This window comes from Fundulus heteroclitus, chromosome 23, assembly GCF_011125445.2.
Source record: "Fundulus heteroclitus isolate FHET01 chromosome 23, MU-UCD_Fhet_4.1, whole genome shotgun sequence".
NCBI classification, from domain to species: Eukaryota; Metazoa; Chordata; class Actinopteri; order Cyprinodontiformes; family Fundulidae; genus Fundulus; species Fundulus heteroclitus.
Genome location: NC_046383.1, coordinates 23,494,941 through 23,500,940, shown reverse-complemented (window position 1 = coordinate 23,500,940; position 6,000 = coordinate 23,494,941).

The following is a 6,000-nucleotide window of genomic DNA, read 5'->3' as shown; positions in this document are numbered from 1 at the left end:
CACGCTTGTTGGGATCAGCACCATGGAGAGTACCACTGTAATAGCTCACCAGGTGTTCTCTCAATGCGAGTTCCTGAGTGAACAGCAGGCGAGCTGTAAACACAGACTGTGATGACTGCAGTGACGGTTACTCGCATGATTTTTCTCCATCCCAGACTTCGCGTCGTTCATGCTGTTCATCCTCTTTCTCAGAATCCAGCGCTCTCTCCTATAACCATCACCGCTCTCAACAGGCGTTTACATCCTTGCTGTTTTTGCTGGGTATCTTTTTATCCGTGTAAATAGTCTGTTGTTGTTTTGTTAGGCATAAATGTGCATTTTCAAAAATTTTTTAATCTCCCTACTCAGTTGGACACTTCTTTCTTTTCAAAAGCATGCTATTTTAATAGCTAATGACTGTATAGTATTTTTTTTCCTCATGTTTTTTATGTTCTAAATTTGCACTTTACACCTAAATAAAGAATCTTTTTATTCTTCGCTATTCTATTATCTCTCCTAAATTCTATATATCATCAAATATTCCAGTCCATTTTCGCCTCAAACACTTCAGCTTCCTCTGCTCGCCACACTCCTCTTTCCTAAAGACCTCCATCCATTTTTCTCTGCGATTTAAGCTGCAGGACTATTTTTTACTCTTTCCCCTAAAGGCCAGATGGATTTCTTTTCATGAGCCTGGAACACAAGAAATATGAGCAGAATTTGAAAACCTGCGGAGAGGATGAGGTAGAAAAAAAGGGGGTGATGGGCTGAAAGCAGCAGGCGCTTCAGCAACCTTTAGCTCCTAGTTGGGAGGGGAGAAGATCCAGAGACAGAAATATGTTTAGGTCAGGTGGATGCTGTCAAATATAATGTTGGACAGATGATAGTGGGAAAATCTTGATGAAACATGAAACCAAAGACAAATACATAAAGGAGTCGCCTAGTGCTCATTGCTCCATTTGCTGATAGTGTGCACTACATCTGCGCAACATTCTGTTAGTGTGTGAGCTTGTGTTGCTTATATGACACAGTGTAAATGTTTTAAACCAGCCTCAATCTCTTTATACTTTTTTCCAAGAAGCCAGAACTGTGTGCATTTTTAAATGGGTCTTGACACAATAGATGTCAGCTGTCACGTTTGAGCAAAACTAAACGACTCACCGACTGTTTGTACATGTTGGCGGCAGAGTGTCAAAACAAAGCAGTGATCTGGCGGAAAACTGACCACACCTCAGCTTGAACATACCAAACCCACGGGGAAACATGGTATTGGCAGCATCATGCTATGGGAATTGTTTTCTTCAGCAGGGACAGGGAAGCTGATCAGGTTTGATAGGAAGATGGACGGAGCAAAATACAGAAGCGCACAAAGAATATTTGTTAGAAGCTGTAAAAGGCTTGAGACTCGGGTCGACGCTCGTCCCCAGCAGCACAATGACCTTAAACATATAACCAGAGATATTAAGGAATAGTTTAAATCAAAGCATATTAATAGCCTGTCAAAGCTCAGACCTGAATCCAGCATCTTATTTCTGGCAAAAGTTGAAAATCTAAACAGATTGAGTGATACCGTTTTTGCAGAACTGCAAGAAACATAACATTAGTATCATTAGTTTAGGTTTGTAGTACTACAATTTTTAAAATAATTCACATTTGCTTTTAGGTTCCATTTTCCTTTATTTTATTTATTTTTAGTTTTTCTACATTTTATTCCTACTTGCTTTTATTCTGTTTTATTTTCCTATGTTTTAATCATGTAAAGCACTTAGCATTGTCCTTGTACTGAAATATGCTATACAAATAAACTTGTCGTGCCTTATAAAAACGCAAAACAAGAAAACGTTTGAGGGTAAGGATAAGTCAAGTTTATTTGTATTGCACATTTCAGCAGCAAGGCGGTTCAGAGTGCTTTAGATTGTGAAAATATAAATACATCATAAACACACTGAAACAGTCACTGGTTGTGAGAATACTGTTGCAAGCTACTGTACACAACTAGGACTCTACCAAAACCAGCACAGTTGGTCTGTAGTTCTGTGCTAAGTATTAAACTACATCCAAACTCTTTGTATTTGGCTTCCAAAGATAAAACATTTCTTGCAATTTTGACTTGTGTCTTCTGCTTGTCCACACACTGCACAATCTGCATTCACATTCACTTTCAAGAACTTTAATGAAATTAGTTAAAATGCAATCAATGTCTAAAGAGGGTAAAAATGACATTTTGTAAGCTTTAAAAGATTAGAAGGAAGGAAAATCCAAAATGGGGGGTGATTCAAGACTTTTGCACATGTATTTTAGCCATAGCAATACGATGAGGCCAGTGAATAAAAATGAATTGTAGGGCTTTGAAATTCTATCAAAGATGAATTTGGGATTTTATCTAACATTCACAAACTGAATACAAAACCTAAAAACATCAAAGAAATACAGTTTGATCTCTAATACTGCCATTTTTTAAAATAAGAAAACAAATATTCCCCTTTTTTTCCCCTCCATCCCAGTCCTCAAGTTTATGAACAATTCCAGGTAAGTCAATCAGATGCTGCTGTGGACTCATGACGGCTCTGAAGGTCAGAGTCTCCACCTCTGGTTGGCAGCCAGTTGTCACTCTGCCCAGTCGGGTGGGAGCAGGTGAGAAGGTTTTTAGAGATAGCAGCCAAAATCTTCCAATAAATGTTTCATCCAAAAAAAAAAAAAAAAAAAAAAAAAAAAGAAGTCTGAGCGAGAGTAGCACAACTATTCTGGTACTGAAGAGGGAATGAGGAGGCTGAGGGAAGACACAGGGCAAAGGGGAGGAAGGAGGGGAACAATGGAGGTGAGGTATCAGGGTGAAGATGGAGGAGCAAAGTTGTGAGCGGAGGAGAAAAGGAGCGAGGGGTGGCGGATGATGCCGGAAGGTGAGGCAATCGTCCTGCTCACTTGACCCTTCCAATTACCACGGCGGTGGTTAATTAGCACCAAGGTAAGCTCCAGTAATTACCACATTGTGTCTCGGGCAAGAGGCTGCGCACATAGAACACACACACACGCACACACGCACACATGCACGCAGGCCCACAAATGGGTTGCTATGGATACCTGCAATCCTCTCCATCACTTTCCCATAAAAGGAAAAGAGAAACGAAGATGGAAATAGATGAAATGGATGAGAGGAGATAACGAGAGCAGAAACAGGAAGCGGAGAGAAAGTAAACAGAAGCTGCACAAAGTCAAAGAAGTTTTACGGTTTGAAAGGCAGCGGCTGATTCTGTGTGTCGGCCCCCCCCAGTTAACAACTCGCTGTCGAGGAATTGCAGTTGAGAGAAGCAACAAATTGATCGTCTGGTGCGCAGGTAAGCTTTGAACACCGAAGACAAGAAGAAACACGAGGACCACTTGTCTGTTTAAGAGAGAAAACGCGGTCATCTTCCGGCAATTATCTCCTTGACCCCTGTCTGATATCCTCCATCACTCTCATCTGCACCTCTTCTGCTGGATCTGATACCCTGCCTCCACCTGCACACCTGCACAGATACCTGCCCAGAACAGGTAAAGAGGCGACAGCAAGGTAACCCTGACCCCGACCCCTTCACCTCTGCCAACACCTTCACCCCCTAAAAACCCTGATACTGTCAGCGCTGAACGTGCACATACATGCACCAGCAAAACGTCCCCCCGGTTTAGCTGACACGTTGCATAAGCTGTCCAAAATAATACTTCTCTGCAGGAAAGTGTAGCAGAAAAAGAACAGGAGCCTCTCTTCACATCAGTGTGGAAGCAGCCGGTCTGTGACACCCCGTCCAGGTAGAAAGGCTTCATATTTCTTGTTTTGCCTGGGACAAAAAAAAAATAAAATAAAGAAAGAAAAAGGAGAGTGTAAAAAAGATTTTGGAATAGCATTTGTATTATTGTGAATGCTTTTATATAAAGTTATCTGTCCCGCAGTTGCACAATTCTTTGATTTATTCAGGCTCTATTTTTTTTTCTCTCCTTTTTCAATTGAAACATAATATCACATAAATCCAAATGATTTTCACGGAGCAGCCGCTTCCTCCAGCTGCTGCCATGTGGAGAAAATGAACCGCGTTGCCGCTTCTCTCGTTCTTTCAAGGTCTGACAGCGCCACCAAGTGGCAAGCGGCGGTACAGCAGCAGCTTGTGTCACGGCGGACCTTTAACATGGCGAGATCAAAGCATTTATACAGTAATTTTCAATCACAGTGATCTGAAACGATCGGAAATTCCCACAGAAAGAATATGACGGTTAAATATTAATATTAGTTTAATAGTAAATTCAGTGAGAATACAGACAGAAGCTCCAAGAAATCACCAGGAAATCGCACCGTGATGAATTGTGTAATTTGCAGAATGACAATAGTTGTGAAAGGTTTTGCAGGGAAAAAAACACAACCTAGATTCCTGCAGGTTTCTTTAAGCAATCCTACCTGGTATCTTTTAATCAGTGTAAACATATAAGTGTCTTCAAAGCCAGAACTACACACACCCCCAGATCACAGTGGCTTCAAACATTTTTTTTATTTTAATGGAGACACGCCTGTGGTTGTAGTTTCAGGCACACTGCTCGACTGCTGCCCCGCCTTTTATGAGATCATGGAAAAATCCTGAAAATTCAACTTGGATATCAACAAGACAACTGTTACACTGTCCAGGAGAGAGACGGGTTCAGTATGCCCGACATGAGCGTGTTGTGGTGTGTGTTTGGAGTAAACGCTAGGGGGAAAAAATCTAAGACCTTCTGAAGAAGGTCAATGGGAGAACAGAGCTTTCTCTTTTTGCAGGTCAATGGGACGTTGACGCTTGGGCATGAACGGATCTTCCAAATGGACAGTGGTTTAAGAAAAACAAGGTCATTGCTTTGGCCCGTCCATCACTTAGACTTGGACTTAGACAACTTTATTTGTCATCCTGCATGCACAGAGTGTGTACAGAACGAAATTTCGTTTGCTTGGAAAATCACAGTAAAATGCAGTAAATTTCAGTAAATTACAGTGTCCATTTTGCAATCACCAAGCGCTGATCTCTGTCTGTTAAAGAATTTGTGGGCAGAGCTAAAAAGGTGTGTTAGCAAGGCGGCCTACCAACATGACTCAGTTACACCTGTACAGTCAGGAGGAAAGGGGACGAACTTCAGTCATGAGACGCTGGTGGAAGGACACCCAACTCGTTTGACCCAAGTCCTACAGTAAGATATTACTACCTAAGGCAGAGGAAAGGTATGCATAGTTCTGAATTTACAGAAAGCAGTGAAAACTTCTCTAAAAAGATAAAATCTTCTCACCTATTAATGTGATGTTCGGCAAATAACTTGGCAATTCTAACTGGCCTAAAACAAGACATTTGAGGTCAGATGGGTGAGAAATGTCCCTAAATGGTTTGAATTGCATCCAGAAAAAAGCAGGCAATTATGTGGGAACATTTTTAGCTCCTGCCAAAATTCCCTTTCATTGTTGAGGGAAATTTTTCAAGAGGAGTTTTGAGGGGACGGAGGCACCAAATGGTATAGTTAAATATGGAGATAAACCTCATCAGTACTGTAGAGTGTACTGAATAATTGGTGATTAATTTGGCATGGCCACGTGTAATTAATAACAATATTCCTAATAATATTATTACAACAGTTATCATGTCCATTTACCATGTTTTTATTGAGTTCAATCTGCAGAACCAATAATGATTAGTAAGCATCATGGCTGAAGTTTTCCTCATTAAAAGGACTCGTGAGAACCGTGATGAAGATGGTTTAAATTTAGGTTTGGGTTGTATTCGTAGATTTCTGCAGTGATAAATAGATGTTACTGATCTAACCGCTCCTACAACACCTTTGCAACAATAGAAAGCTCTAAATAAATACACATTTACAAGCAGAAGAAATACCTCCGTGAATAACAACTAAATCCAAACTATACAATTCTTCAGCTGGATTTACTGTGGTGTTTCTTAAGTTTTGAGTCTGTCTGAAAGAATAAAAGCTAACTACCAAATAACCACCAAAACAGAGTCCAACACAGCAGCAATTACT